The sequence below is a fragment of the Haliaeetus albicilla genome, chromosome W (genome assembly GCF_947461875.1).
Source record: "Haliaeetus albicilla chromosome W, bHalAlb1.1, whole genome shotgun sequence".
In the NCBI taxonomy this organism is placed as follows: domain Eukaryota; kingdom Metazoa; phylum Chordata; class Aves; order Accipitriformes; family Accipitridae; genus Haliaeetus; species Haliaeetus albicilla.
In genome coordinates this window covers 6,769,137-6,781,611 of record NC_091515.1, presented here as the reverse complement: position 1 = coordinate 6,781,611, position 12,475 = coordinate 6,769,137, and positions in this window count along the sequence as shown.

Sequence of the window (12,475 nt, the reverse complement as noted above, 5' to 3'; positions counted from 1 at the left end):
TCAATCTGATCTTAATTGTCAGCGAAATTAATGCTGTACCTGAGCACCTTCAAATAGTGGAGAAGCTTATTTTTGATGCCAGCCCAACACCAGGACTCAGGTCTACCCTAACAGTCATTTTGGATGGTCGGCATCTCTGTCATTCTTGCAGCTACTGGAAAGCTCTTTGATCTCTACAGCAATTCTGAGATTGTCATTCCCCTACTTGCTCAGATGCTTTCCCATAATCTCTTTTCCAGGTGTGTCAATCAACAAGACAACCAACACAAAGTTTTTTTTCCCTCCAAACCTATATGAGTCTCTCTTATGCTTTACTTATACTTATATATACACATTAATGTAACATATCTGGGAGATTTCTGCTGTATGGATACAACAACTTTTTTTTCCTTTTTTTTCACTATCCAGCTTGCCCTTGTTTTTCCCCTTTGATGTGTAATAATGAGGTGGCACAGGGGAAATGTCTTTAATCAATTGCAGAAACTTATAGCACTATCAGGACTGCATGTATCTCGAAACACTTTATCACTGTCTCTTTCCAGCGTTCATAATTCTGATGTATCTGGTGTACCAGTGTCATGTCATTCTATTACATTAAACAACCTAACATAACAACTGAAGTCAGGGAAATGATGAAATGCTGGCCTGCTTCAGAAAATATAAAAAGATAATACACTTGTTTTCATCTGGGAAAGCTGCTATTAGTTCATTCTGCGGTTTTACATGATTAGAGGGAGAGCTAGATAGGCAGGTAGACGGACCAAACACGAGCACACCTACTTGGGGAAATGTAGCTCGTGTTTCCCACCTTAGAATGCCCACTTGCAAACATGAATAGAAGCAGAAAGTTTTCCTGTCTTTTTTAATTTCAGAAAAGATGGGAGATCAGAAAAACTTACTTTAGGTCTCTGTTTCTGGCTTGGTTTGTATATTTGTATATTCATATGTTTTGTATTCATTCCAACAATAGTTACTCCTTAAAGTATTCAAACCTACCTTCCCCTCATATTGGATGCTTTTATTCATACTGCATCTCACCTTACTTTAGATATGTTCCCAACGAAAATTATTTTACTGCAGTCAAAAGTCTGACTATAACTCATCTAGCCACCTTGAGTTAGTTTTGATTTAGCTGCCCATGTAGCTCTGCATGTCAGAGCTCAGCTGCACTACTGTCACAGTATTTATTTCCTCCCTTTTCCCTTCTCCAGCAAGGTTTACAGCCCACACCAAACTTTAAACTAGCATGGCTACACAGCTGTTGTATCTGATAGCCACTTTCAAGCTAGCCCAGAGCCACAAAACCGCCAACCACATCTTTGCCTGCAGGCAAGTCATGTAAAAATGGCTTAGGTGTAATTTAACACTCAGCAACATAAACATTGCATATGGGCAGATTCTAAGTATGGATTTATATACAGTTATTCATCTACTTAGTTGGCAGTGGTGAATCTAGAAAATTTCAGCAAATAACCATCAGGCAGGGAAGAGGGCTGTATTATATGTGATAAAGTTCTGTCAAAAGTTTATGCGTGGGGGGTCTATTTATTACCCACTCCAGTGACTGACTCCAGTATAGGCTTATTCTGAAACTAGGGTTATTACTGACAGCCTGGGGAAAAAAACAAGAGTAGAAAAAAAATATTATCCATGTAAAACTTTTATCTCTTTAATTGTTCACCTTCCTAGTTCTTATACAAATTGGCTCTGGCTGTTGAGTCAAAAATTCTCATCTGTTCACGCTTTTTCACACCCTCACACACCTTGTCCCTTTCCTGCCATGCTCCAGCCACCTTAACCCAAGAGCAGTCGGCAGTCATTTTCGTGAGATCCTGTATTTCCTCACTATGACTTGGTACCTGGTACCCTTTGTTGGCATTGCCCTGGAAAAAGCACCCTGAAAGCACTAAAAGTCTGAATGGAAATATCCTGAGAAGGGGGAAAAGGTCTTCGCAGAAACATGATTTCCCCCCTCCTTGGGATATGTTTAGGATCTTCAAGACATTTCCTAAGCCCTTCAAATTGAGAATGATATATAATTGGCTTAGTTAATTAAAGAATTATCATTTATGAAATTAATAATCAAACCAGTTATGGGTTAACAGCGCTAGCTGAAATCATAACTTCGGGCATTTATCTCTGGGTTGGTAGATACAGGGATTGCAGTTATTGATGTTGTTCGGTTGTCGATTGCTTTCTTTACCATGAACTCCATTGTGGGATAAATAAGGTCAAGCAGACCAAGTGTCACGGACTCAAAATGTGAGTGACTAATGAAAGAACAGAGTTATTGATTCACATTGGGCAGGAGTAATTTTTGTGTTAAAACCTTGGCATCCCCATTCCTCGAAAAGCCAGTTGCACTGAGTGTCATCCACGATTGTCCGATATGCCGCTGAGAGCATGCCAGATGCCAGTCACTCAGGGGACTAAATCTTTCCAAAAAAATATTTAATGATTTTATGGATTTAATAATATATATATAAAAAATATATATACCGTGTAACAGATTTGCTGCATTAGCAGCAGCAACTGATTTCTAGCAATCTTATCTCTAGGTCATCTTTCATGTATATGTACATACAATACCAATTACACTCCATAACACTTGAAATAGAACCAGTAAATGTATGTGTAATTTATCAATGAAACAACACAGATTTTTCTAGTGATGCTTGACTCTATATTTTTCTTTCCTCCTTCTGTTTCTATTGTGTTCATTCATCATGTTATAGATCCATTCAAATCATAAACTCTTGAGGGTAAGATCTGTGTCCTTAATTTGTTTCTGAAGAACCTTGCGTACTATTATATACATAATAAAGAACAGCACTTTTCCCCAAACCTGTGTAACCCTCAATACAACCAAAACCAAGGTCATTCACTTGGCTGAAACTGTGTCACTGAAGCACAGCGGCCAAGCTAAGACGACTAAACTGACAAGTAGACTTGAAGACTTCAGCATGGGGGTGAATAATACAGAACCAAAGCTCTGTGCACAAAGTAGTATTTTAATCACTTGTGCTCAGACACTAAACAAGTCTGCAATATAATTCAACAGTAAATGTCTCAGACCTATAAAAATATCAAAGAGCTTAAGCCCCACTGATTTCAATGGCTATAAGAAGACAAAATATCTTGTGGATGGAGATCTACAACTGAAAGCTAGAAGCTTAGGACTCTAAATATGTTAAACTAATGGGTATTTGGTATAACAATCTGGCACACTTCGGTGGAAAAGTCCCAGGTTTATTTTGATTTAATACCTTTGTAAGTGAGAACAGAACTAACATTGTTCATTTTGACTGGTGACGGATCAAACAGGGAAGAAAAAGTATCTGTGTGAAGCTTTAATACTTTCACACACATAACTCCCTTGGCTTCAGACCCGGTACAGCTTCCTCCGCTCACCACCCAAGGACTGATCACCCCGAAATTTTCCAAAGGAAGGCTGGTGCCAAAGGATGAAAGGATGAGGCTCAAGAAAGCACATGGCAGGAGAACCTTCCCCATGGTTTCCTAAGGCCCCCTCAGGGTCTTTCTTAACCTCCAGTTAAGGAATACATCTCCTCCCACTTTGAGAAATCCTCCTCGGTAGTCTGGTTAGCCATTTTGAAATCAATTGTCACTTACGAAACTGATAATCAGTTTCCACCATTCCACAAACCTTCTTCCCTTTTAACTGTGATAAAGTGAGGTGACGATGAGGTATGGGTATTGGATAACTCTTCAAAGCTTTGATATGAAGAACTGCAGCAAGAGACTTCTCCATGGCCCCCTTGCACCTTCCTTAAGCAACTGGGAGCTGGAGCAGAGAGGGAACGATTGGGACAGAATAACAAAGAAAGTGGCTGAGGTTTATTTCCTAAAAAAACCCAATTATTAGAAGCTACTCATTTTTTTTGTCAGTATTTATCACACTTAGACAGAATTGGCAACCTGAAGTAAAGTGGTATCATGTATCTTGTTAAACCATTCTTGTCATATATATCTAGTCACAGCATTCACTGAGTCTCCACATGGGTTAAATTAACAAACAAGCAAACAGACGAACATTTTACAAAATAATAATAATGATAATAAATTTTGAGCTGAAAATAGACTGCGTTAAGGCAATTATATTTTGTTTATGGTATTAAAATTCATCGCCAGCTATTGAGCTTCTTTAGCCCAACACCCTTGTCTTTGCCACCCCATGAAAAAAAAGAAGAGTAAAGACAAACAGAGTGCTGTACCAACAGGAGACAGACAGTAAGATATTATGTGCACCTTGATGCATGAGGTAGCAAAACTTTAAGAGTACATACACCCAAAAGCTCCAGGGTGAATATTAAAAAAATTGGCTTTGTCCACAACAAAATCAGAAAAGAGATTCATCAGAGGGATTTTCAGAATGGTCACAATGGCAATGAAAAGATCTCATTTTCCAGATGTCTTTCTGGGATGACTTTGTGTTCAGTGTTTTTTGCTGTTAGCTGGTGTCTAATGTGAAGAACTCGTTATGAACTCTTCATTCAGCATCTAAGCTAAGAGAACACCTAGATGACTTGGTAATGAACAATATAGGGTGGTGGGGTTTTTTCCCCCCCCTTCTCTCTCGCTTGCTCTCTGTGACTCATTTTCAGGATTTCTTGTCTGACCTTGTTGGACGAATTTTACAACTTCACCGTGGAAGGTTACAAGACATCAGGGCTTTTAATTCCAAGTGCAGCATTTCCTCACCCCACCAAAGTTAGCTGGCAGTTCCAAGAAATAAATGACTTTTGCTGGGCTCTTAAATAATATGATTTGCATGCTTGAAATGAGATCACCAAAGTAATTGTAGAATATTGCTTGCCATTACAGTCATTAAAAACAGGCAGATGTAGGATCATTCTCATGGAAAACTTTCCTGCTGGGTTTTCATGGAGATAAGTGCACAAAATCCACTCCTGAAAAGATGTTGAATAGAATGAATTTGCCATTCACTGACTGTCTGATGATGATTTGCTTGTTAATTGGGAGTTTAGGCTTTAGAGAAACCTTAACAAATGTGATTGCTAAATTCTGGAGGTTGCCTCCCTCTTTGCAAGACATGTTTACAGCTATAAATTCTTCTTTCATTGTATGGCATTTCAGTAGAGATTTGTCAGTGGGGAAATACAGTGTTACTCATTTTTATAGGGGGAATTTCAAAGGTATTTTCAACTTCATTGCATGGCAAGAACATGTTAATTTAATTCATAAAGGTGGTTAACTCTATGCTTAATTTTAAGCACATGCTTAAATCTTAATGTCTTCTCAGTGATTTCAGCAAGTGATTAAACGTAACCAGTGTTTTCCCATCCAGCAGTGTCCTAAAAAGCTACGTCACAAGTAGCTAATTGTTTACATTGGCGGGGGGACACTCAGACAAATAGAGATGCACCTAAATAACTCAAGCCAGCCACAAAGTGTTTAACCAAATGTCTGCTCAGTGTTTCATCTGGGAACCAGTTACTTGCCTGGCATAATCCCTGCCATGGTCATCACTATTAGAGCGGCGTGACGCAATCCCATCTGACTCTATGGCAGAAATACCGTGAGCCGGTGGTCACTGAAGCACACACTGGGTGCACACACGTGGTGGTAAAAACACCCAGACTCTGTGTTTGAGCATCTTCTTAAAAGGTAAAACACCAGGTCGGGTGAAAAAAAAAGGAAATGTTTGTTGCTGATGGGTAAAATTACAAACAGTGAATTGCATTGGAGGTTCATCCCTGATGCCCTGCAGGTCAGGATCTGAACCTGGGTGTTGCCTCCGAGGCAGCCTTGGTGCCTTCACCTCAGAGTACCTCTTCCAGGCACAGGGCAATGGGAAACAGAAGAATTAAGGGCTTGGAGCGATGAAACCACTGGTTAAAGCTTGGGAACTGGTATTTACTGAAGACCACCTCTGAAAAAGAGCACTTCCGAAGCAGAAGGAGGAGAAGGAGCCATGGGGTGGTTGTGAAATTGTTTTGCTCCTTCTTAAAACTGCTGCACCTCATGCTGCGTGCCTTCCCAGTGCATCCATGTAGTGTGGCCAGATCCTGAACCCACACACCAGCATGTGAGTCCAGCAACAGGCTCGTGAGTGCCTGCCAGCTCCCTCCCACAGCCTCAGAAACCCTTTCAGCTCCAGAAAAGGGATATAAGGTTTGGGAAATATGCCCATAAGGAACCACATGTGCCAACACAGCAGAGATTGCTGAAAGCAGGAAAAGATCAGTCCGAAGTACAGGGTTAGCAGAGGCAAAACTGCTGGATTTCTTGGCAAATAGAGCTTTCCACCCTTCTCCCTTTGGGAAAGGGGAAACTAATTTCTGAGCTGCAGCACCATGTTTCCCAGGGCACAGTCTTCACTGCAGACACCCTCCACCAGTGTCTGCAGGACAAGCCCAGTCCTGGATTTTCTCCGGGGCTTCCAGGCACAATGAATAGTTTTGCCTCACAGTCACTGCCTGCTCCCCCCCCTGTTTTAGAGATGGAGAAACTGAGTCCCAGGGAGCTGAAACAGCTCACCCAAGGTCAGTAGAAAAGACAGAAGCAGAACCCAGGAGTCCTGCTTGCCCCTTCCCTCTGCTGTAACCACTAAATCCCCCAATCAATAATGAATCCGTTACAGCAGACTCATATTATATCTAATGTCAGGGGGAGAAAAAAACTAAGAAGAAGAAGAAGGGAAGAGAAGTTGTAATAAAAGCACATAGGATAGAGATATACATTTCTCTTTAGAGCAATAAATCTTTCCAAAAGGAAGTTGGTTAAAATTCTTTACGTTAAAAAAATGAGGTCCACGGGGACTCCAAATTTCAGTTCGATTTTTAGCTGAGGCATTTTTTTTCTTTATCAAACACTTGGTGCTGTAATGTGATAAGGGCCCCATGCAGACCATAAAACTAATTTATCATCTGTAAGGTGTACAAAGAAAATGGTAACTGCCTGCTTGTCTGCTTGACATATGAGGTCATTTTTGCCGCTAGCTTTCTAATACTGAGCAATTTTATCAGCTATTTATATACATTAATTGTAGGCACCCATATGTTCACTGTTGTATTTAATAATGCATTGCATTGAATATGCATTCCTTAAGTTTTAGCATGCCGTGTGCATCTTTTATTTAACTGTTTGGTTTGCCTATTAAAGCCCATTATTCAGCTCTGCTGTGTAACCCTCCCTCTCTCGAGTGGATTTATGTTTCTTTAAATCTTGCTCACCATGTTGAAAGGCAGTGGCGTGAACAAGGCCACCTCTCTCGTCCCGAGGGAATAGCAGCAAAACAAGCAAAATAAGGGCCATGGTCCACTTAATAATACTAAACAAAAAGGATTATTCAATGAGTCTCTTTCCTCAAGGGACAGCAACGCATTCATGCTCTATGGTGTGCACACAGACATGGCTCTCTATCAATATAGGAAGGGTATTAAACGAGGGACCTGATTCTGATGCGAGTCCAACCAAGACCAGAGCTCCTGCCGACGGAAGCGAGAGCAGGAGCTCGGCTGAGCATGTAAAACACCACAGATGAACATCTGCAGTACCCTCCTCTGAAAGATGGCTGTGCGACGAGAAAGCCTCTACCCTCCGCCACGAACTCCTGCTCGAGTCTAGAACCACGTCATATATTTATACGTATTAACTCTGAACTGTCTTACTCCCCAGTGCTTCACAGCTGATAACTACCCCTACAGCAAGTGGAAATGAAGGGAAATAAAAAAAAGAATTTGTAGGCAGCAGCTCCAGGACGGACTGTTCCTAGTCAAAGACCCCTTTCTCTGGTGCAACTGCTTGCTTTTCCCTTTCAAATTCCTATACGTTTCTGGCATTACTTTGTGTCTGATCTATAGCAGCAGCAAATTATTACAGCCCTTTGCCAACTCAGTGGAGCTGGATGGAGCATCCGGAAGGGAAAGTCTGTCCATTCGCTCTCATCAAGCCTGGGAAAATGGGAGCTGCCCCCACATGTGTGAGAAAAAGGACATCATCCTGAGAAAGCCCTTTGTAAAATCAGTCGCCTTTCTGTAAGAAGCCCAAACCTGTCTCACAGATTCAAAAATTTCCGGCAGCTGGAGATACCCCTCTGAGTTATCCCAGTGGTGCTCTGAACATCACATCCTAAATTGGGTAGCATGTATCTCTGTTGCTGCCTTTTCAGGACACGATGAGAAGTCCTCAACCATGTATCCTATGCACTGTGCTGCCATCAGATAAAAAGGAGCTGTTGCTAGCCTCAGAGATGTGCTCTGATGCTCTCTGGACATCTACATTTTAATCTCCTGCTCATATTTCGAAGGATCAAAGGAAGGCTATATATTGGCAAACACTAGTTTTCATGCAGCCACGGAATTCTTATGTCATTCAAAAACATGTCAAGAAATATATTTGGGGGGGGGAAAGTTTCCTCTTTATGATTTCTTCTTTGTTGCTCTCCTTCAAGTCCTCTTAAACCTGAAAATCCAAAGTTGCTCTTTAAAAACTTCACAAATTACATCTCAATAGAAAATGAATTTCCCAAAGGCTAAACTTCCAGGTTGTGTTTTTGAAAACAAGATTCTTGAGCAATTGTGGCTGTCTTTGTAAGAGGCTTTTATTGTCTTCCACCAGGTAATGGCAAGCCTAAGTGGAGTTTGTGGGCAACAGGTCTGAAACAACAGCGATGCTTTTTGACAGCTGAGTACGTCGGTGATCCTTTCCAGAGACCACGGTAAGAGCTTGTGAGTGCCTCAGAGCTCCACTAGCCTTCAGCCTCATATGTCAAATTCAAACAAACTTCTGGCTTAGGTCTGTGTGTGATTAAATGATGAAAAGGAACATTCTCCTCTAGGCATTCTGTTTAGAGTATTAAAGGGCTTTTCATCTAAATATTTTTTGTTTCATTTAGTGTCCATGAAAGGTGCTGACAGATAGCCTCTGCCTCCCTGAAGAATAGCTGCCCAGCAATGTCTGGAAAAGTTTCCAGCTTGTACTGGCCCATCCACGTGCCTCAGCATGACATACAGGTATCCCCTCTACAGATGAAAATATATTCTGGACACTATGCAAGCACAACATTCAACCTCAGGTAATTATACTGAGCCATTATATAGCATATTTCATATGGAGATCTCAAAGCATGTTACAAATAAGCATTGTGATTCACTTACAGAAGAAAGTGAGGGATGAGAAGGGAAATACTTTACTCAGTGCAACACAGCTGGCCAGCAGCATCTGCTCCGGAGCAGATGCAGAATTCTAACCCTTCCAGAATGTTAACCCTTCAGCAAATTTACACTGGTCCTAGCAAGGATTTAACTTAATTTTTCCTTCTCCTTCTTAACTTTTCTCTTTTATTAAAGGTAATCTTCACCCACATCCATGAAGTGAGGCATGTGAGTGGGGGCTTATTCTATGTTACCTACCACATAGCTCATAAGACCTCACCGACTCAGAGGTCTCCTCCTTCCTCACCTCTCCTTGCTCACCCATGCCTGGAAAGGCACAAGCGAGCACGCAGTCCTCCTCACTCCTCTGCTCCCACATCCACAATCCACAGGGCTGGAGTTAGGGAGTAAGGCAGTTCTGACTCTCCTGCATGGACGTAAAGCCTGAACTGAAATCTTTGCCACAACCTCGCTATGTCCCAGAAAGCAATCTACAAGATGAGCATAATAAATAACTGTTAAGAGGATTCTGCAGTGGTTTTAGGTAGTGAGTAATGAGAAGTCAGCATTGGGTGTTTATAAGTATGATGAATCTTTAACAAAGGCTAGGTTAAAAACTGTTAGGAGAAAGAGGAAAAAAAAAAGAAAAAAAGAACTGTTTGCCTCTCACAAGCTGCCAACACCAATAACAGCAACCAGTCTGAACAGAAATGTTCAGGAGATGGTGCATTTCAACACAAGTCCCTGAAAGAAAGAGGTACACTTAGAGTTTACTCTTGCAGTTCAATTACAGGAGACCTAGCAATTTTCTGGTCCCAGAAAGACATCCTCTAAATGCAAAAGCAATCATTTTTATTCATTTTATTCTTTTTATCCTCCTTCTCCTGACTCCTGTCACATATAATTTTCTAGATAACGTGTACATATAACCAACAGCAGCGATCTAATTATATCGACGCTTTGACCTCTGTCCCTGAATGATCAATTAAAGGGCCCGAAGGGACAGGGGACAAGATTAGAGTGAAGGGCAAGGTCTAAAAAGCCCCTCTCTCCACTCCGAGGCAGAGGGGCAGCTTCTTTATTGTTAAAGCTAGTTGTTGCTCCAGCCCTGTTACCTCTCCCCACCCTCAGCAGTAAGGTCTTCTGCAGAAGTATTGATCATGCCTTAAATCCTGCTTCATCTACAGAACTGAGCTGGTGAGCAAACTGTGATGAATTCACAATGTTTTAAATCAAACTTATAGGATCTGTCTGCACCCTTCAGTTTGATCCTGCCTCTGACTGCTGTGACACTATGGTCAGGGATATTGCTGGGGATTTAACGCTTTGGCCATACTAGACACCTTCTGTTACGAAAGGTGAGGATTTGATTGGTGTCAATCTTTCCCCAACCTGTCACGCAGAGTTTTCAGCCAGCATAATGTTTTAAGGACTGTCTTAATGAACTGGCTTGGCTCCTATTGTCACCTGTCACTTCCAGCTCACTGCCAGCTCGCTGCCACTCAGGTCCCCTTCTTTCATGGGTTTTCTTACCTTCTCCTTCCCCTGTTTCAATCCCAATATAAGCTACAGCTTTCCGCACTTTCCGATCCCCTCCTGAGCCATCTCATTTCTTAATTTTTTGACCCCATGTTGATAAATGAGGAGGTTACCCCAACATCTTGGAGCACCCTATGCCCTCCCCCAGGCAATTGCCCTATGCACAGGCTGCTCTTCTCTGTGAAGTTCTGCAGCATTTTGGTAGAAGCGTCCAGTTTAGGGCTTTTTTTATTTTTTTAGGCTAAAGCTAGCATGGAGAAGGAAGCACATCCAGGTAGCTTTCCATTTCCTTCCAATGCTGAACTATCATCTTGGATGATCAGTGGCTGAAGAGGTGATTTCTCCAGACGAAAGCTACCAAGTGAATGATCTCAACAAAATCTAAGCTAACGAGTCCGTCTCTGAAAACGGCTGTATTTTGTCAACAGCTGCACACCAAAAGCAACAAAAATATCGCTACAGGTGTGGGCTGCATCCATCTCAAAGGGGATATGAAATTAGTATAAATTAGGGAAGGTCTCCAGACCTTTCTTCTGTAGCTACAGCAAGTACTATATGCATGTAGGCATATATAAAGAAGCTATAGTAGCTACAGTAGCTACAGCTTATATCTGTATATAAAGAAGATACAAACCAGGAAGGACAATGAAATAGAAACTGGAAATATTAGAAGAAATCCAAAGCAGAGATGCTCTTAGGCAGACCCCAAATCCAACTTAAACATCAGCTTTTGTGCCACCTGCTCATCTTCTGATGAGCACTGCTGATTTTTCCCAGTACATGTTTAACTTTGGACTTGACCCTTCTGCCGGGCACATTGGTGGCCGTTGTTCAGTGAGGGTGAACTGTGATTCCTGTGGTACGTGGGGAGACATGGGTCATCTTTGGGGCTGTAGGAATAACCAACAGCAAGATTCAGCTGAGGGGTGACATTTGTCCTCTTCACTTCACACTTGACTTTTAAGAGTATTAGAAAAGATTCCCACTTGGTGCAAATCAAACCAGTGGATTTGTATGAGCGGAGGATCTGGGAATCCCAGCTATGACTTCCTTTACATGGATAGGAATCAAGGGCAACTCCACCACAGAGAGCTGGGTAAAATGACAAAAGAGGGCTAAGAACCAGCCCCCCCCACCTTCTGTCCTTCCCTGTGTCAAGGCAACGCGTGAAATATATTTCAGTATTACACCTGCTATGTCATCTGGCTAGCGGGTGCGGAAGCAGCATCGCTGATCAGCTTCTGGTGCATTTGTGTCTCAATGTTTCATTTTCAGCATTGCGGGGAAAAATGAAATGTATCAATGTGCGTAAACTCCCATTAATGGGATGTACTTCTCCAATTTACACTCAGGCCTTGGAAGTGTAAATATTTTCCTACTCCACCTTTAGAGTTTTCTATGATTTGCTCAACTGTGTAAATTGCTGGCTTCTCCATGCAAAAAGTTGCACAAGCTAGTTTTAAAGTCAGCTTTTTATGACAATGTGCTATTTAGAACAGGGATTTGGGAGGCAGGACTCCTGGAGCCCAAACTCGTCCTCATTCACAGCAATTTTACAGTCGCATAACACCATCCGTTCCAGGTAAATCAGTCTCTGTTTCCAAGGTAAGAAAAAACAAGTCCTGCTGATCCCAGGTGTGTGATGGTGGCTAACGCGTTTTACTTGTCTATGCCTCAGTTTCCTCAGCTGTAAAAAAAGGATTAGGAGGTCAAGTTCTCCTGGGTGTGACAAGGTGATTTCTATGAGCACTCCTCAGCACTTACAGAGAAAATACTTTCTAGGACAAAGAGCTTTT